This window comes from Suricata suricatta, chromosome 1, assembly GCF_006229205.1.
Source record: "Suricata suricatta isolate VVHF042 chromosome 1, meerkat_22Aug2017_6uvM2_HiC, whole genome shotgun sequence".
Taxonomy (NCBI): Eukaryota; Metazoa; Chordata; class Mammalia; order Carnivora; family Herpestidae; genus Suricata; species Suricata suricatta.
In genome coordinates, this window is record NC_043700.1 from 115,514,093 (window position 1) to 115,533,550 (window position 19,458).

The 19,458-nt window shown below is 38.1% G+C and overlaps 1 long non-coding RNA gene and 1 pseudogene across 1 annotated transcript; one reads left to right on the forward strand and one right to left on the reverse strand.

Annotated features, from left to right (window-relative positions):
- Positions 1-6,777: 6,777 nt before the first annotated feature.
- LOC115278030 lies at positions 6,778-13,989 on the forward strand. Its single transcript, XR_003902668.1, has 3 exons — positions 6,778-6,864; positions 13,501-13,559; positions 13,784-13,989. It is a non-coding gene; the product is annotated as an uncharacterized LOC115278030 (long non-coding RNA).
- Positions 13,990-16,876: 2,887 nt separating this feature from the next.
- On the reverse strand, positions 16,877-18,404 carry LOC115301559 (annotated as a pseudogene).
- Between the last annotated feature and the right edge of the window lie 1,054 nt (positions 18,405-19,458).

Sequence of the window (19,458 nt, forward strand, 5' to 3'; positions counted from 1 at the left end):
TCACCACACAAACAAAAATGATGATCATTCTCAGATGCCAAATGATTATGAGTCCCTCTCCCCCATTTAAAAATACCCAGTTTCTCAATCTCTCTTATGGACAAAGTCCTAAGTCCTTGTTCTCAGAATTGCTTAGGAAAATCCTCTAAATGGGGCCCAAGACTTCCTGGCACAACTACATAGTAAGTGCTTTTGTTGTTGTTGTTGTTGTTGTTGTTGATTTATGGGGACAGATGTGATTAACAGCCTTTATTTTCTATTGTTCTTAAGCAAAATATGACAAGGGCTGGACTCTATTCTGACATATACTGAATATCTGCAGTAAAAGCAGCACACATATGTGCAGATACCACTTCAAAATTCTTTGTTTAGATAAAAATTAGCAAGAAGCTTGTCCTTTGTATCTTAACTCAGAGCAGAAAGATGCTGTGATTCAATGCGACTAAGAACCCATATTACTTGCCCTAATAAATAATGAAAGAAAAAAGAACACTCTTCTCCTGTATCCTTCCTGGGAAGGTGATCAGGTTGTCCCAACAGGGGCTCAGCTCTAAGCTGCAAGTAAAATTCTTCTGTGACCCTATAGTTAATGAGCGAGCTATTCTAGCTCTGGGTCTGATTTTCAGGCAATTAAAAATTTCCATTTTCAAGGACAGGGCTGAGCATAGCACAGCACTGTCCAGGTGATGAGTGGCTTCCATGTTAGTGTAAAGAACAATGACAAAGCTATTAAGCTATTGGGGAGTCAGCAGTTATATTCAGTCTCCAGCTTCAATAATAAATATAAATAGCTATTAAGCTATTATAATCTGTATAAGAAAAAAATCAACTAAATCAGTTTTTTCACAAGACATATGTGTCTTGGCCTTCCACAAAGCTGTTATAGTTTCTCTACTTCCATAATTTAAATATCTAGATTATAACTTTTCTTATTAAATAATTAAAGCTTTTGCCTATGAGTACAGTTGAGAGCATCTTACGAATTTTGGTGTATAGTTTTCTAAAATGTCCATAATTTTATTTTTAATATCTTCTTTGAAACAACAGCTAATAATTTTTGTTTATTTATTGGTTTGTTGATTTTTGCTCAAATCTGCACCATTAGATTTTAATGTAATTTGTAGATTGACGTGCACAACTTCTACTCTTCAGAATTAATAGTTTTGTCTATAGCTGAGTGATGCAGTTCTTAAGTCTTCCATAAATGTTCAAAAAAAGAGGATAGTCCATGTGTAGAGCATATAGCATATATAAATTTACCTTTTTATTACCAAAATGCTTATATATGAAGTATATATGTATGTGCATGAATGAGTAATGTGTATTTGAATCATCTGGACATTTTGTTAGAATGTAGATTTGGATTTGGTAGGTGTAGGGTGAGCCTGAGATTCTGCAGCTCTAGAAAGCTCCAGGCGAATCCCAATCTGTGGGTCTGTGGACCTCACTTCAAGCAGTAAAGGCATAAGCCATGGTTCATTAAGATTTTATGACTAGGTGTCGAGGCATCCTCATGGATTGCATTCCTCTCCCTTAGATTAGATCAGTACTTCCAAGTTTCTATTAAGTGTGTCTCTCATTTTCTCTACAGTTGTAACTTGTAAAATATCACATTATTTAATGCTAGGATATTTCTTGACAATTCAACCTTCCTTTTATCAATACAAAATGACCCTCTTTGTCAGGTCTGGTGCTTTTTTGTATGCATGCTACTCTATATGATGTTTATGAAAACATCTTGATTTCTTTTTCATTTGAATTTGCCCAATGTATGCCTAAAATGTAATAGATGCTCAGTAAAAATTAAATAGTTATTGTCATCTATTCTTTTATTTTTAACTTTATCACATTAAGAAGTGTTTTTGGAGGGGTACCTGGGTGGCTCAGTCGGTTAAGTGACTGGCTTTGGCTCAGGTCATGATCTCGTAGTCCATTAGTTCAAGCCCCGCGTCAGGCTCTGTGCTGACAGCTCAGAGTCTGGAGCCTGCTTCAGATTCTGTATCTCCCTCTCTCTCTGCCCCTCCACTATTCACATTCTTTCTCTCTCTCTAAAATTAAATAAACATTAAAAAAAATTTTAAGTGTTTTTTTTTTAATTTTAAGTTATTTATTCCCCAACTTTTCAAAAGATAGGGAACTTAGAATTTACAATGGTCTTTTTGGAATATCATGTAATGTTAACATTAAATTCAGAGTAACTAATTATGCAATTCTAGATAATAGGATAAATATGTGAAAGCAGGTGTCAAAAGTTTAAGTTTATGGTAGAAAGAGAAAGCATTATATTCTTTTGCCTAATTCTACTTCCTCACATTATTTTCATGCTCTATACAATAAACTTACACACCTACTCTTTTCAATTATCTATTGTTTTCAGAAGAGTTTTACAAACAAGATTAACTTTTACTGAACTTCTGTTTTTCAGACTCCTGAGGCTATTATTTTATAGGAGGTCACAAAATAAACCCTGATTTTAAACTTTGTTAACTAATTATTCCAATTATGTGATAACATAAGTATGAAAAAACCAGCTAGCTTAGACTCCGGGGCTCCTGCACTTCGGTGAAAGATGGACTGCTCCGACTCCTCTTTCCGGTCACTGTGGTATTCCAGAGTCTAATCCTATGAGAACAAGATTAAACACTCTTTCTTCCTTTCTTTCTTCTTTTCAGGGGAGAGGCTTTGAAACCAAGTTGAAATGTGTAGCGTCATTCTACCTGGAACATGGCCACAGGGAACAAGATACATTGTCTTCTTTTATTTGGTCAGTATTGCAAACTGGTTGAACACACAAACGGAAGTTAGAAATGGCTTTTATTTGCATACCTGAATGTTTGGGAGGGCTTATCTCTTAAGGACCAAGAGATTTTCATTTAATTTTCATGTGGGAATCCTAAAGTTATTGCAAAGCATTGCAAATCACTGTGAAGCACTGCAAAGGATTCAGAGAGGACACAATAAAGGTCAGATAGCAGCAGGTCGCCTTCCAAAGGGGAAAGAAAATATCTTCCTAACATAAAGGTAAATAGATGTTTCTACTCAACAATCATGCTTTGCAGCTTTGGCCAGAAAAAGGGAAATTGGAAAAATACTGGAATTTTCCACCGAGTTCAACGCTGGCTTTCTGCATTAGAACTGTTTATTCTCTACGGCACCATCTCCTTCTGAGAGCTCCTTCTCAGCTGACCAGAAATATTCACTTGACTAGTGACTAAAGAAATATAAATAAGGATGGTTGCTATTCAATTCCCGTCATTTAAATAGGACTTTAAATGAAGGCAATAAACTTAAAAGCCAAGCTTTGTAGGGAACAGAATTTTCTAAATTCCTTCCTTTCATTCCTTTTTAACCTGGAAAGGACTCTGATTTCTCACACAATGCTAACACCTATATCCCTTCTGCCCCTGACAGCCAGCCCCTGTTGCACGGTGGTAGGAGGAGGATGTGAAGCAGAAGGAAGCAAAGTCAGTCCCTAGTGAAGAGGGTTGCAGGAAGGAAAAGGGAAAGAGAGAAGGAGATGTGGAAAACAGTCAGATCTGAATGTCCAAACTTTTCTCCGGGCTTCTGCCAGGACTCGGAAGAAAAGAGAGGACTGCCATGGGGAAAAGGAAGCTGTTGGGTTGTTTGAGTCTCTACAAAAAACCCAAACCACAGGTTGCCCTGACCAAGCTGGGGCAAAATGAGATCAGAGTTTAATTTGGCAACAAAGAGTGCTTAGACAGAGATTAGCCTTCAAATTTCCTTTTTGCAAATTTGCCTTGCAGTAACAAAATGTTCTTTTATTCTTTGTGTACAGTAGAACAAGGCTGGGAGGAAGGATTGAGCCATCAGGTAACTTGAGAAGCAGGTGACAGATGGCCCTTTAGGGCCTGGATTGGTGAGACGGAAAGGGATCCCTGGCTTAGGGTTGGGATAGACCATCACAGCAGGAGGCCACAGGGAGGACAAAGCGTTTGTTGTGCCAGTGTAACCTCAGATGAGCAGAGAAACTGACCAAACAAGACTATTCCACAAGGTAAAGACCTCAGCTACAAATGCAGAGCAGGCAGGCAGCAACCAAGCAAACAGGACATCCTCATGAAGATTGGAGGAATGGAACAAAAAGCATACAAGTGCTGGGGAGCCTCTCTTTCCTCAAGCAGGAAGTCCTCCTTCCCTTAGATGCCCTGGGAGAGATTCAGGGAGACAGGAAGATTCTGGGAAACGGAGCATTCCTTTTTACCAAGTGATAAAGAGCACAAATTATTTCAATCATTATACAGTGGTCCAAGTTTAAATAAAACCAGAAGCTACTTTTTTTTTTTTTTGGCCTTTAACTTGATAGATTGATGGTCATAGGATAGGTTGGGGGTGTTTTAGACATAATTAAAAAAAAACAGATCCTGACTATATATCTGAGATGTAGCATGCATACATTTTGTGACCCTGTTACAAATGCTTATTGAAAAAATTCATGGATGAGTGAATGAATGAATCAAATAATAGAGGGAAAAAACATAAAATGCTTAAGATAATTTGTTATCTTCAACAGTACAGTTCTCCAGAGGCAGAAATACTAAAACCTAGGCAATTACTTTAGCACTGAGATTACGGTTCTTTCCCCAGTGTTAATCCCAGTAGGGATGAGCCTGAAAAAATTGCCAAATGAATAAGAATTTATTTTCTTATTTTTTTCATGAAAATTTGACTTTAATGGAAATCACAAATAATATGATTTATAATTTATAATTTGCGATACAAATATGTCACAATAATTACCATATTCACACTTGTGTTGGTCTTCGGTGAAGGAAAGAAATTCCTGGTACTGGAATGGTAAAAGGAAGGATTTTTATTAATTAATTTATTTTTCCATTCAAATTTTTATTTAAATCTAAGTTAATATTGTTTTCAGGAGTAGAATTTAGTGGTTCATCACTTACATATAACACCTAGTGCTCAACATGACAAGTACCCTCTAATACTCATCCCCCATTTAACCCATCCCCCACCCGCCTGCCTCCAGCAACCCTCCGTTTATTCTCTATGGTAAAGAATCTCTCATGGTTTGTTTCTCTTTCTTTCTCTCTCTTTTCCCCCCTTCCCTTATTTTTGTCTGTTTTGTTTCTTAAATTCCATATATGAGTGAAATCAAATGGTATTTGTCTTTTTCTGCCTGACTTACTTGGTGTTGCATAATACACTCTAGCTCCATTCATGTCGATGCAAATGGCAAGATTTCATTCAAAAGGAAGGACTTTTGGGGCGCCTGGATGGCTCAGTCGGTTAAGCCTCCGGCTTCGGCTCAGGTCAGATCTCACGTTTGTGGGTTCGAGCCCCGCATCAGGCTCTGTGCTGACAGCTAGCTCAGAGCCTGGAGCCTGCTTCCGGTTCTGTGTCTCCTTCTCTCTCTCTGCCCCTCCCCGTCTCATGCTCTGTCTCTCTTTGTATCAAAATAAATGAAACATTAAAAAAAAAGTTTTTCAAGGAAGGACTTTTAATTTGTCCATAATAGTTCTTTTAACAAAAAAGATGAGGTAAAACTGACAGAATGTTAACACTGGTTAATTCCGTTGGTTTTATTCTTTTAACTTTTTGTGTCTGAAACTTTTCAAAACTCAAAGAAAAAAGTAATCTTGAATGTCAGAGGAATGTTGACTTTTCCCACAAAAGCCAGGAAAGTTTCCAAGAGGTGACAGCTGGGTGTTGAAGGCAACGTGGGATCTAGCAGGTTTTACTGGGTGTGCACGACTTCGGAAAAGGAGATACGGGGTGTTCGAGGCCGGGTCATAGGTGCATGGGCTCTCTGTACTTTTTTTTTTTTTAGATTTAAAAATAAGATATTTATTACTAGCTTTTGAAGCTTTAATGTACATATGAGTTCTGATAGACTTTTACAAATACTGAGAATAGCTTCCGGGCCATCCTCTTATAAGGCACTTTCGAGATTCTGAAGAGCTACCGGATTTGAAGACGGCAGTTACATCCAAGGAAGATGAAAAGTCAGTGACTTCGCGGAAATACTTAACACGAAATTACAAGTCTTAATTGTTCTTATTTACTTTTTCACAAAATACTCCATAGAGTTTTAAAAAGACACAGAAAGCATCTTTGTATTTAGATAAGCCTTTTAAAAAACTAAGTGCACAGAGCAGTGTGACAGGTTTTCTTGTCACCTGTGAGCTGGACCTGAAGGCAATCCTCAGAACCCTGACATGCTGCGGAAACAGCACTTTAACTCACAATCAGGATGAAGTGCATCCAACCAGGAATCCAGGGACCGGTTCCAGTGGCCACTCCACGCCGTGTGGTCCCGAGGAAATCTCTCAACGTCAGAAGCACCATCACAGAGCAGGAGGGGCTGAATGAGGTCATCTTGCACAACTTTCCCAGCTCCCTTATTTTGTGATGCCATGAAATCCGGAGTAACATACTCCAAGCTGGGGTCAGGGAGTTTAGAACCTATAGTGAATGTGCAGTACTTTTAAATTCCTATTCCTTTTCTGAGTTCTGTCCTTAAATGTGTATTTTTTCCATGTTCCTCTGTGCATTAAAATATATTTTCTTATTTAAAAGCCTCTTCATTAATAGCAACACAAAAGCTTTTCAAGGATGTAGTTCTCAAAACTGGCTTTTATTTCTTTTCGACTTGCTAATTTAATTTCTCCAAGATCTCTTCTGGAGGTGTGTAGGCCAAAAGCTTCCCCACTTTCGCAGGAGATTTACCACCCTTGGCCAAAACCACGTCTCGCTTCCAGAGTTCTAAGACCTTGGAAAGGTATCAACAGAGGTCGGCATTAGCCTGTCCTTCCGACAGAGCAGCAGCGATGGCTACACTCACGGCTTCCGCTGTCAAGTCTATTACAGCGTTTTGTTTGGAACCAGGTTTGTCATAGATGGCTACGGTGACACAACCTTTAGAATTAACTGCCACAGGACCTGAGGGAGGAAGTGGTCTCTCTGGTTCCTTGCTCTGGCTTTTACCCTTGTTCCTCGCACAGCCCTCTTGGGCGTCTTGGCCCGTAGGGGGAGCCGTTGGCTGGAGGCTCCCACGCCCGCCCAGAGCCGCCTCCGTGCTGCCCAGCAGCAGCATCCCCTCTCTGTACTTTTAGAATGTTTGTTCAATGACCTGTATTAGTCAAACTGCCCCTCTCTTGTTACCTTCCTCGTCCTTGTCCCTGATTCCAGCTCCTCTGTTTCTGGGCTGTGTACATAGTAAGCAGGCTACTGTTTGAAAAGTATGTGTCATTTGATGACTATTTTAGGTCTAGGAAATCTAATAGGAGTAAGGGGAGGAATGACCCAAATATATAAAGTTGAATATTAAAATAGGGAAATAACCACTAACACAGAGAAAAGAGAAAGAATCCTTGGAAGATACTGTGCTTGACCACATGTAAATTCAGTTGAAAATCAGTTGAAACTGGTAGTTTTTGGAGAAAATTCTAAATCACCAGTTGGACCTCAGAGGAACTAGAAAACCTCGACAGACCAATAATCATGAAAAAAACTGATAAGGAAGAAGTGATATCTATACACCCCCAACACACACACAATGGAATATTGTTCAGCCATAAAAAAGAATAAAATCTTGCCATTTACTAAAACATGGATGGATCTAGAGGGTAAAATGCCAAGTGAAATAAGTCAGAGAAACAGAAATACCATATGTTCTCATTCATACATGAAATTTAAGAAATAAAACAAACGAGCAAAGGAGAGAGAGAGAGAGAGAAAGAGAGAGAGAGAGAGAGAGAGAGAGAGAGAGAGAAACCGAGAAACAGACTCTTAACTATAGAGAGCAAACAGATGGTTACCAGAGGGGAGGGGAGAGGGAGATGGGTTCAACAGGTGATGGGATTTAAAGAGTATACTTATCATGATGAAATGAAATAAAATGAAATGAAATGATGAAAAAATTGAATAGTTAAAATTAGGGACATGAGGTGAATTTTACCAAATGCCTTTAAGGAATTTTTAATATTTATGGAGCTATTAATGTGATTTTTCACCTATTACTTTTTTCAAGATAGCCCCACTTGCTTGTGGTGTGTTTGTTACTTTTGACATAACACTGTGTGATTCTATTTGTTGTTATTAATTTATGAATTCTGTGTCAGTATGCACAAATTAGATTTTTTTCCCCAGTAATTTTTCTCTTTTTTGGTGCTCTTAGTCAGCATTGTCCTGGCTTCATAAAATAATTTGGAAATTTCCTTCTCTATGATCTGATATGGTTGGGGCAGCCTAAATAACATGAAATTAACCCTTCCTTGAAGGTTTAATAAAAATAAAAAGTTGATAATAATTTAATTCCAAATCATGTAAATACCCAAAATAAAAGGAAAAAATTGTCAAATTAAATTTAAATTGCTGTTCACACCAATCCCTCTTACATCATAAAGACATATACAGATTGAAAATGGAAAGATGGGGGGAAAGCACATCATCTAAACATTTAACCAACTGAAAGTTGATATAACTCTACTTATTTCAGACAAAGTGCACTTCAGAAAAAGATTACCACAAGTGATAATGAATATTGCGCAAACATGAAGGACGTAATTCATCAAAAATGCTAAGCAATCCTAAACATGCATATACTTAATCACACTTAAAAGTACATGAATCAATAACTGCTATAACTGAAAGAAGTGGGCAAATCTAATCACTGTAGCTGAAGAAATCAGCACTTTAATATAAATACTTGATAGAAAAAAGTATAAAGAAAATCAGATCTGACCAACAAATACTACCGATCAACTTGAGCTAATTGACATTAGTTGACATTCAACAATAAAATTGTAGGCATTTTTTTCAAATGGCTTGGAATACACATCAAGATGAACCTTATCCTGGATCATACAATACTTCCCCAAAACTTTGCAATGATTGAAATCATACAGGCTATGTTCCCTGACTACATGAAATTAAATTAGAAACCGATAATAATATATATTACAAAACTCCCAAACATTGGAACACTATGAGTCAAGGAAAAAAATCCAAGAGAAAGAGTAAGATATTTTGAACTGAATGGTAGTAAAATCACAGCATATCAAAAGTTATGAGATGCAGCTAACCCAGAACTTAGGTGGAAACTTTATACCTTTAAATGATGATAAAAGAAAATAATAAAGGCTTCAAATTGCTGATACAAGTTTTCTTATGAAACTAAAAAAAAAAATGAAAATCAAATTAAACCTAAAGTAAGTAGAAAAAATATATAGATAAAATTGAGGATCAACAAAATAACAAACAAGAAAAATGTAGAAAAGTCAATGAAATCAAAAGCTAGGTGGAAAAGAACAACATAATTGATAAACCTCTAATTAGATCAATTTTAAAAGGCACAAATACAACATTTAGGAAGAAAACAGAAGACAGTAGTACATATACCACTACAGACATTAAAAGAATGTTAAAAGAATACTATAAACAATTTTATTCCACTAAATTTGACAATTTAGATAAAGTGGACAAATTCCTTGACAGACACAGATAAAAAGTTACCAACTGACCAAGAAAAAACTAGGAAATCTGAAGAGCCCTATGCCTATTTTTAGAAATTAAAGTATATACACACCACATCTTCCTTATCCATTCAGACACTGATAAACATTTGGGCTCTTTCCATACTTACGCTATCATTGATAGTGCTGCTATAAACTTTGGGGTGCATGTGTCCCTTTAAAACAGCATACCTGTATGCCCTAAATAAATACCTAGTAGTGCAATTGCTGGGTCATTTTTTGAGGAACCTCCAAACTGTTTTCCAGAGTGGCTGCACCAGTTTGCATTCCCACCAGCAGAACAAAAGAGGTCTTCTTTCTCTGCATCCTCCCCTACATCTTTTGTTGCCTGAGTTGTTATCTCACTGTGGTTTTGATTTGTATTTCCCTGATGATGAGTGACACTGAGCATTGTTTCATGTGTCTGTTGGTCATCTGGATGTCTTCTTAGGAGAAGTGTTTGTTCGTGTCTTTAGCCCACTTCTCTGGATTTGTTTTTTGGGTGTAGAGTTTGATAAGGTCTTTATAGATTTTGGATACTAACCTTTTATCTGATATGTCGTTTGCAAATACCTACTCCCAGTCCACGGGTTGCCTTTTTGTTTTGTTGGCTGATTCCTTCACTGTGCAGAAGCTTTCTATTTTGATGAGGTCCCAATAGTTCATTTTGTTTCCCTTGCCTCCGGAGACGTGTTGAGTAAGAAGTTGCTTCTTCTGCATCTATCGACAGGATCATATGGTTTTTATCTTTTTGTTGTTGTTGTTAATGTGATGTATCACATTGATGGATTTGCGGATATTGAACCAGCCCTGTAACCCAGGAATGAATCCCACTTGATCATGATGGATAAATCTTTTTATGTGCTGTTGAATTCAACTTGCTAGTATCTTGTTGAGTATTTTTGCATCTGTATTCATTAAGGATATTGGCCTGCATGTAGTCCTCTTTTTTGTTGGGTCTCTGTCTGGTTTGGGAATCAAAGGGATGCTGGTTCCATTGAATGAGTTAAGAAGTTTTCCTTCTATTTCTATTTTTTGGAATAGCTTGAGAAGAATGGGTATTAACTCTGCTTTAAATATCTGGTAAAATTCCCATCTGGCCCTGGGCTCTTATTCATTACCAAATCATGGAAAGAGCCTAAATGTCCATCAACTGATGAATGGATCAAGAAGATGTGGTTTATATATACAATGGAATACTACATGGAAATGAGAAAGAATGAAATATGGTCATTTGTAGCAAAGTGGGTGGACCTCCAGGGTGTCATGCTAAAGGAAATAAATCAGGCAGAGAAGGACAGATACCATATGTTTGCACTCATAGGTCTAACAGGAGAAACCTAACAAGACCATGGGGAGGGGAAGGGGGGAAGAGAGTTAGGAAGGGGGAAGGAGGCAAATTATGAGAGACTCCTGAATACTGAAAACAAACTGAGGGCTGAAGGGGGAGGTGGAAAGGGGAAGAGGGGTGATGGTCATGGAGGAGAGCACTTGTGGGGAAGAGCACTGGGTGTTATATGGAAACCAACTTGACTATAAACTATTAAAAAAAAAGTTGCTGAGGTCAAAGAGGTTTATGCTTGTGTATGGTGTAAGAAAGTGGTCCAGGTTCATTTTTCTGCATGTTTTCTGCATGTTGCCGTTCTTGCTGAAGAGACTGTCTTTACTGCTCTGCATATTCTTTCCTGCTTGGCAAAAAATTAGTTGGTCATATGTTTGTGGGTCCATTTCTGGGTTCTCTATTCAGTTCCATTGATCTGAGGGTCTGTTCTTGTGCCAGTACTATACTGTCTTGATGATTACAGCTTTGTAATACAGCTTGAAGTCTGGGATTGTGGTGCCTCCTGCTTTGGTTTTCTTTTTCAGGATTGCTTTGTCTTTTCTGGTTCCACACAAATTTTTGGATTGCCTGTTCTAGCTCTATGAATAATGCTGGTGTTATTTTGATAAGGATTGCATTGCATATGTAGATTGCTTTGGGGAGTATTGACATTTTAACAATATTTTTTCTTCCTATCCAAGAGTATGGAATATTTTCCCATTTTTTGTGTCGTCTTCAATTTCCTTCATAAGCTTTCTATAGTTTTCAGTGTATAAACTTTTCACCTCTTTGGTTAGATTTATTCCTAGGTATTTTATCGTTTTTGGTACAATTGTAAATGGGATAAATTCCTTGATTTCTGTTTCTGTTGCTTCATTGTTGGTGTATAGGAATGCAACTGATTTCTGTGCATTGATGTTTTATCCTGCCACTTTGCTGAATTCACGACTCAGTTTTAGCAGTTTTTTGGTGCAATATTTTGGGTTTCCCATATAAAGTATCATGTCATCTGCAAAGAGTGAAAGTTTTACCTACTCCTGGCTGATTTGCCATATGTTATTTTTTTAAACAAAAGTTGTAAGGTAATATACAGAAGAAGGGGGAGTTTTCAACAAACACTGCTAGAACAAGTAGCTATCCATATGAAAACAAACAAACCTCAACACATACCTCCCACTGCACACACACAAAAAAACTTGAATCGGATCATAGACCTAACTGTGAAAGCTAAAACTAAATAATTCTTAGAAGAGTATATAAAAAATCTCTTTGCATATTTGGGTTATGGAAATAATTCCCGGGTTATAAAAAGTACTAATCATAAAAGAGAAAATGGATAAAAATGTCTTTTTCCAAAGTAAAAAAGTAATGCTTTTTTAATAACACTATTAAAGAAGTGAAAACAAAGCCACAGAATGGGAGAAAATATTCTTGACACAGATATTTGACAGAGTAGCTTACAATCCAATAGTAAAAAGACAGCCCAATAAAAGCAGACACATGATTTAAATAGTTCACACAAAGGAAATACACAAATGGTCAATATACATACATGGAAAAAATGCTCAAAATTTGTCTTGAATAAGTGCAAATTTAAACCACAGTGAAATTACACTATACCCAATACACTGGTTAAAATTTAAAAGACTGTCAGTATCAAGTGTTGGTGGTTCACCTACATTGCCTGTAGGAATGTAAGATGGTGCAATTACTTTGGCAATATAAAGTTGCCATAAAGGTCAACATTTACCTACCACATGACCAGCAAATCTACTCCTCGATATTTATCCAAAAGAAATGAAAACATCTGTCCACAGTGTTTATAGTGGTTGTTTTCATACTGGCCAAGATTGTAATAAGTGAAATGTTCATCCCCTGGTAAATGGATGAACAAATTATGGCAAATCCATGCTTTGGACCACTGTCAAACAATAAAAAGGAACAAACTATTGATAGCCACAAGATGCTTACATATCAATAACTGAAGAAGCTAATAAGCACAAAAGAGTTTGTACTGGCATGGTTTTATTTATATGAAATTATAGGATAGACAAAGCAATCTATATTAACAAAAAGCACATCAGTGGTTTTGGTGTATGTAGGTGAATTGACTGCAAAGGAGCATAAGAGGAACTTTGAGGGTGATAGAAATGTTCTGTATCTTGCTTGCGGTGGACTTAGAGGTCTATTAAATGGTCAAAACTCACTGAGTACACACTTAAAATGGATGCATCTTTTTGTGTATAAAGGTGACATCAATAGAGTTAATTTTAAAATAAATTAAGTAAAAACTGCTCAAAAGGTCCCAGAACTCTGAGACTTGGAAATCACCTACTACATGAGTGTTGTAAGAGATTTGGAATGTCCCTGTAAGAAAAGAAGGTACTATGTGTCACATAAATAGCTCTTGATCTCCTTTAAACCTTTTCTGCTATTTTTATTTGAGCATGGAGGGAGGGGAGGGAGGGTGCCTTTAAACTCTCTCTTATAAAGGAATATACTTCACTCCAGCTTTTCTTTTAGTTTCTACTTTCCCAAGACCTGAATTTAGACTCAGGAGATATATTTATTGCCTTCTTCCTTTCCCACTCTTCCCTTCCCCACCCTGCAACTTAGAGTTCAGACAATGCATTCCAGTAAGACATTTACTTTTATTAAACAAACATTAATTCTGCTTTGACACGACAGAGATCAACCATAAGACAACTAGATACCGTCAAACTTACCACGATTCCTGGATTTCCCAAGTGAGTAAACCAGAAACATCAAACTTCTATAATAATGACTTTGCCTTTTCTCTGATTTGCCTTAATTGAAAAGAAATTTTTCTCTATTTGTTGACATGGTAAATGCCTTAAACTGCTTATCTGGACAATCTTTCACCTAGTTGTGCAAAGCAGGATTTTTTAAATTTCCCCTTGGCATGCAGTTTAGACTAATAAACAAGTTCTGTCTTTTTTGTTTATTCTAGCAGCACAAAGAATGGCTGGATTTTAAGAAGGAAAGAAAGAGAGAGAGAGAGAGAGAGACAGAGACAGAGAGAAAGGAAGGAACGAATGAACAAACAAAACAAAAAGAAAAGAAAAGAGAAGAGAAAAGAAGAGACCTAAGTTCACATTTATGACCATTAATCTCTTCAAATACCAATTTGATTAAAGCTATAGAGTAACTATTGTACTTCCACTCATTCTCATTCCAATAACTCTATTTGTTCTTAAGCATTAGTCCATTTCCAGGCGTTAAAATAAAACTTAATGTACTTCAATACAATCATCACTTTCAAATCTTTCAGTGACCACTTAATTAAGGTTTTGTAGTAATCATTACCTAACAAAATTAAATATTTAAATTATGTCATTTTTTAACATAAACTCTGATTAATTTTAATTCAGCTTCTGAGAGAAATTTTAAGAGCCTATCAAATTTTAAACACCACATTAGCCTTTGCTCTAATCCTAGACTAACTTATATTATTCATTAAGTAGTAAAGGTTAGCTAAGTGATATTCTGTATTACTCTTTTAATTGTTACAATATAACTGAAACAATTCACAAGGATCAAAGCTACTGGTGAAACAAGTGCTAAATCTTGAAACTCTGAAGTTTTCTTTATTCCAAGGAAGCCTTTTGCAGCTGACTAAATCCAGGATGTCCTTGATCCTCTGTTCTAGTTCATACTCAAGTATAAGTAGGGCAATCACATAATTAGTCATCTAAACCAGAACACTTTTTAAAGCAAGGAGTAAGCTCTGAGAACACCCACAGTAATCATCTCTGGCAAACTGAGATGTGTTATTATCCAGCTATACCTGCTCAAGCTGTAGTCCAGATCTTAACTGGACCATGAATTTATCAATCATCATTCATAATTTCTCAGGGGACTAATAAGCATGATAAGCAAAAACTCAGGGCTCCTGTTTCCATGAATATAAGAGGAGGGAATTCACCAGTGACAATTTGGGGAAAACTAGCAAAAGTAGAAGTTCTTAATCTGAGAAATCAAAATTTTCATTGCTGGGAGCCAGAAGGGCTCTCAGAGCTGTTACATACTGATCATCACTACAGGCTTCAGTTCCAACCCACCTCCCACCCCACCAGTGGAACTAAAGATGAAGTGCCAGTGCTAGGCTGGCAGGTACTCCCAACACCTAGAAAAATCACATCATGGCCTGCAAACCCTGACTATGCCAACTGTGCCTTCATTTTGAGAGGATACTTGAAACTGAAGGGAGCACAAACCCAGAGATGGAAAAAAAGGGAACAAAGGCAGGGGACAGAAAATGAGAGTAGTATATCAAAACATTCAATATGTGAGTAGTAGGAGTTCAAGAGCAAATGAAAGGACAGAAAAGGTAGGGTGGGAAGGGTAGGGAAGAAAGAGCATTAATAAGACAGTTTAAGTAAATCTTCTGAAACTGAAAAGTTAATCTTTATTTTTTTTATGCCATGGAATGCCAGTAAAATGGATAAAAATACATCCACCCAGAACACGTCATTTTAAAACTTCAGATTACTAGGGATAAACGGAACAGGCTACAAGCTCCCAAAGACAACGGGAAGAAGTAGGAAGAAAGAGCAGGGAATGAAGGAGTTGGAGTGTGTGGCCACAAGCCAGGGAATATGGCAGCCACCGGAAGCTGGAAGAGGCAAGAAATGGCTTCTCTCCTAGTACTTCTGCTGACACTTGATTTCTGCCCAGTGATACTGACTTCAGATTTTTAGCCTCCAGAAGTGGGGGGAAATAAATCTCCATTGTTTTAAGACACCCAGTTGGTGGTAATTTGTTAGAAAAGCCATAGGAATCCAATACAGCAGGCCGCCCCGGCTGGAGAGCACACCCAGGCCATGCCGGAGCACGTCAAAGACTCCCGGTGAGACTTCTCTAAGGACAAAATTGGTGGGATGCTTGATGTGTTTACTTGTCCTACGTGGAAAACTAGACAACTGGAGATGCTTTGGGCATTGAATTAGATATAAGTAATTAGACCAAACCAAGCTAGTTTTTTAAATAAAATTTTTTAAAAGTTTATTTAGTTTTGAGAGATACAGAGAGCAGGGAAAGGGCAGAGAGGAACAGAGAGAGAATGCCAAGCAGGCTCTGCACTGTCAGCACAGAGCCTGATGCGGGGCTTAAACTCACAAAACCACCAGATCATGACCTGAGCCAAAACCAAGAGTTGGACTCTTAACTGACTGATCCACCCAAGTGCCCTACCAAGCTAGTATTTTTTTAAAAAACAATATTTAATCCTAGAGAAAAACAGAATTGTTTAGGTAAAGGGAAAAAGAAAAACACTGCCAACTATATGGCTCACCTATACGTAACATTTACATAGTCCTAATAACAAAGATTATTATTCTGTTACTCTTTTGGGAAACAAATAGAGTATTTTGTTAATTTATTCATTGATTTTGTAATCAAACTAGTGAGGGAAAAGACAAAAACCTTTGGTTCACTTATGTATTTATGAATGGAAAAAACTTATAAAGCAAATACACTCATTAAAAAACTTACATACAAATTACATTACAGGTAAACCTTTGTTTTTTTTCACATGAAGACCTTAGAGACTCAATTCATTTCAAGAGACCTAAGTACAAGTACTCCACGTAAATATTACACAAATTGGAAGCATCTTGGGTTTTTTACATGCATTTCAATACATAAATTGGTATGCATGCTTTAAACAAAGTATATTTCAAGAATGAGAAAATGTAAACAAAAAGTATGACCAGCACCAGGATGCAGTTTTCTGATGTTAATGTTAGTCTGACCTAGCGTTAGTAACAATGCTGCATGGAAGCAGGGAATGGTACAGTCTGAATCATGATTTGTTAACTATTCTACCCCATTCCCCCAGGATATGCAGGCTGGTCATAAAGTTAACTGTGTAAATAAGTACATAAGTATAATCAGATATGGACAGCTTCCTATACTAATTGCTATTTAGCAATACACAAACTGCCTCAATGGCTTTTGCTTACAGGTAGGCATTCAGTTATACCAATGAAACAGCATGTCCTGAAAATGTGGGCACATTTGAAAACATTTTAAGACAATTCTGTCAACCATAATATTTCCACAATATGACCGAGTAATAAGAAAAACCTACTTTAAAAACAAAAATGTAATCAGCATAGTGCATGACTGATTCAACACAGTTCCCAGGGAATGGAGCAGTGGCTTGATTGCCGACTCCTTCATACCAGCCATCATCATCCTTTCTTATTACATAAATGATTGCACACTCCATAAATGATAGCTCATCATTCTTGTCTTTGATATAATCATATATCGCCACAACTTTCTCAACATAATTCATGGAGGCCAAAGCAGGATCCCCATTAGTATGTGGATCATACTGAACTACTGCAGCCTCTTCATCTTCATAATCCACCGGGAGTGGTGGCAGAGGTGGAGAGTTATCAAACATAGGAATATCATCTTGAGGAGGTGGCAGTGGTGGAGTTGGACTATCAGCAATGTTTTCCTGCATCCTGGCCACAAAGCCTGGCAGAAATTATCTCTGGGTAATCTGTGGAGTGAACGGAGGCATAGAGGGAGAGGTTCGAGCAATAGAAATTGAGTTCTGAGAATAAAGTGGACCTCCACTAACATGAGGCTGAGCAGAAAATTGAGTAGTCAGAGAAGGAGTTTGTCTGTACCCACCAGAAGACATTGAGGAAGCGGTAGAGTTGAGAAATCTGCCTGGTTACTGTGCCACACTGGGAGTCAGGACTGAGCCTGGGGCTGCTGGTCCAGCAGTGGGTGGTGAAGTGTAGACATGGCAATGCGGATGCCAATACTGCTGCTTCTACTGTTTTCTCGACTTCCACTCCCTACACTACGTCCACTGTGTCTCCTCAGTGTCTAGTTTAAAGACGTCCTGCCTGGACTATGCTGACTTCCGAGCCCAGCAGGACTTGTCATGTAGTCATTAGGAACTGTTGGGAGTTTCACAGGTTCCAGGGTTTTTTAAGGAGTATTTCATCCCAGTGTCCCCCAGCCTGACACGGGAGGGCTTGGAGCTTTCTGAGTAGGAGGATTTGTTCTGGACAGTGTGTGCCAGTTCTTGCATGCTGGTTATCTCCATGCTTGACACCACGGCCCATCCAGAACTATATAGTCAATAGGTTTCTGAATATACCTTACAGGGCGCTCCATATTTGCAGGTGCTATTATTTTGGGAGTTCTGGATATATTCTTATTTGTTGTCAAAGTGCCAATCTCTCTTCCAGACACTTTCTCTTTATGAATGTCCACAGTCTGAGATATGATTGATGGAAGGCTCCATTCTCCCAAGCTGAGAGGCTTGGAGATCCAGCAATCGGAGTACATTGCTGGCCAGTGCATTTATTCGACAAGCAACACTAGCTAGGGATTGTGTTGTGTAAGCTTTGGGCTCTTCTAAAGTTTTTCTCTTGTCTCCAGCCGGGTCAGTTGTTTTCAAAGTAGTCTGCCACCCGGGTCAGATTCTGGTAACGCTTTATCAGTGCCCTCTTGCCAGGAAGGATCTCCTCCTCTAGTGACATCTGCAGCTCTGCCATTTTCCATGCCACTGCATTGCTTCTTCTCACATAAAGACAGAAGCAGCAAGGTCTGAGGCGCCAAGCACCTCAGCCCAGATACAAACTGCCCCCTGCCCTCCCGCCTGGTGTTGTGGGACTGTCCCCCATCCTCTTCCTCCTCACTCTCTCCACCCCCAGAAGTAGAGCATTTTTGTGGTAATGACTGCTCCCAATTTTCATTCTCCAAAGTGGGAAGTTAATAAAAATGCCCAAAGCAAAACCAAGTTAGAAATATCTGCATCCTACTTGGAGATGTGGAAATAAAAAAACAAAATAATAAGTTTCAAAAGTTGAAAGCAGTGGCTTGTAGGGAAGAGTAAATGTAGGAAAAAGTAGGAGATCAAATACAGCTTCTTTTCTTAGGAGGCTTTGTAGAAAAAAGTTTCACGTATGTATATGCATGTATATTTTGGTAAAAATGAAAATGAAAAATCAAAAATGGGAAAATGATGACAAAAGAGTTGGTTATATTCTAGAACTCTTAAAAGACAAACTAGGGGCACCTAGGTGGCTCAGTCAGTTAAGTGTCCAGCTTCGGCTCAGGTCATGATCTCACGTTCGTGGGTTCGAGCCCTGGGTTGGGCTCTGTACTGACACCTCAGAGCTTGGATCCTGCTTCGGATTCTGTGTCTCCCTCTCTCTCTGACCTTCCCCTGCTCACACTGTCTCTTTCTGTCTCTCAAAAATAAATAAAAAACATTTAAAAAAGCATTGAAAAAAAGACAAAATAAATGAAAATTCTAAAACAAATCTCATAGCATCATGCAAATAGGCATATGTAGCTGAACATAACATTTTCAGTGACTGAATCATACAAGGATTCAAAAGGCACTATACTTCAAATGCCTTCAAAGTGCTCTGAAAAACTTGAAAACATATGGGCGGGGGCACCTGGGTGGCTCAGTCAGTTAAGTGGCCGACTTCGGCTCAGGTCATGATCGATCTCACAATTTGTGGGTTCAAGCCCTGCATCGGGCTCTGTGCTGACAGCTCAGAGAGCCTGGAGCCTGCTTCAGATTCTGTGTCTCCTCTCTCTCTGCCTCTCTCCCACTCATGCTCTCTCTGTCTCAAAAATAAA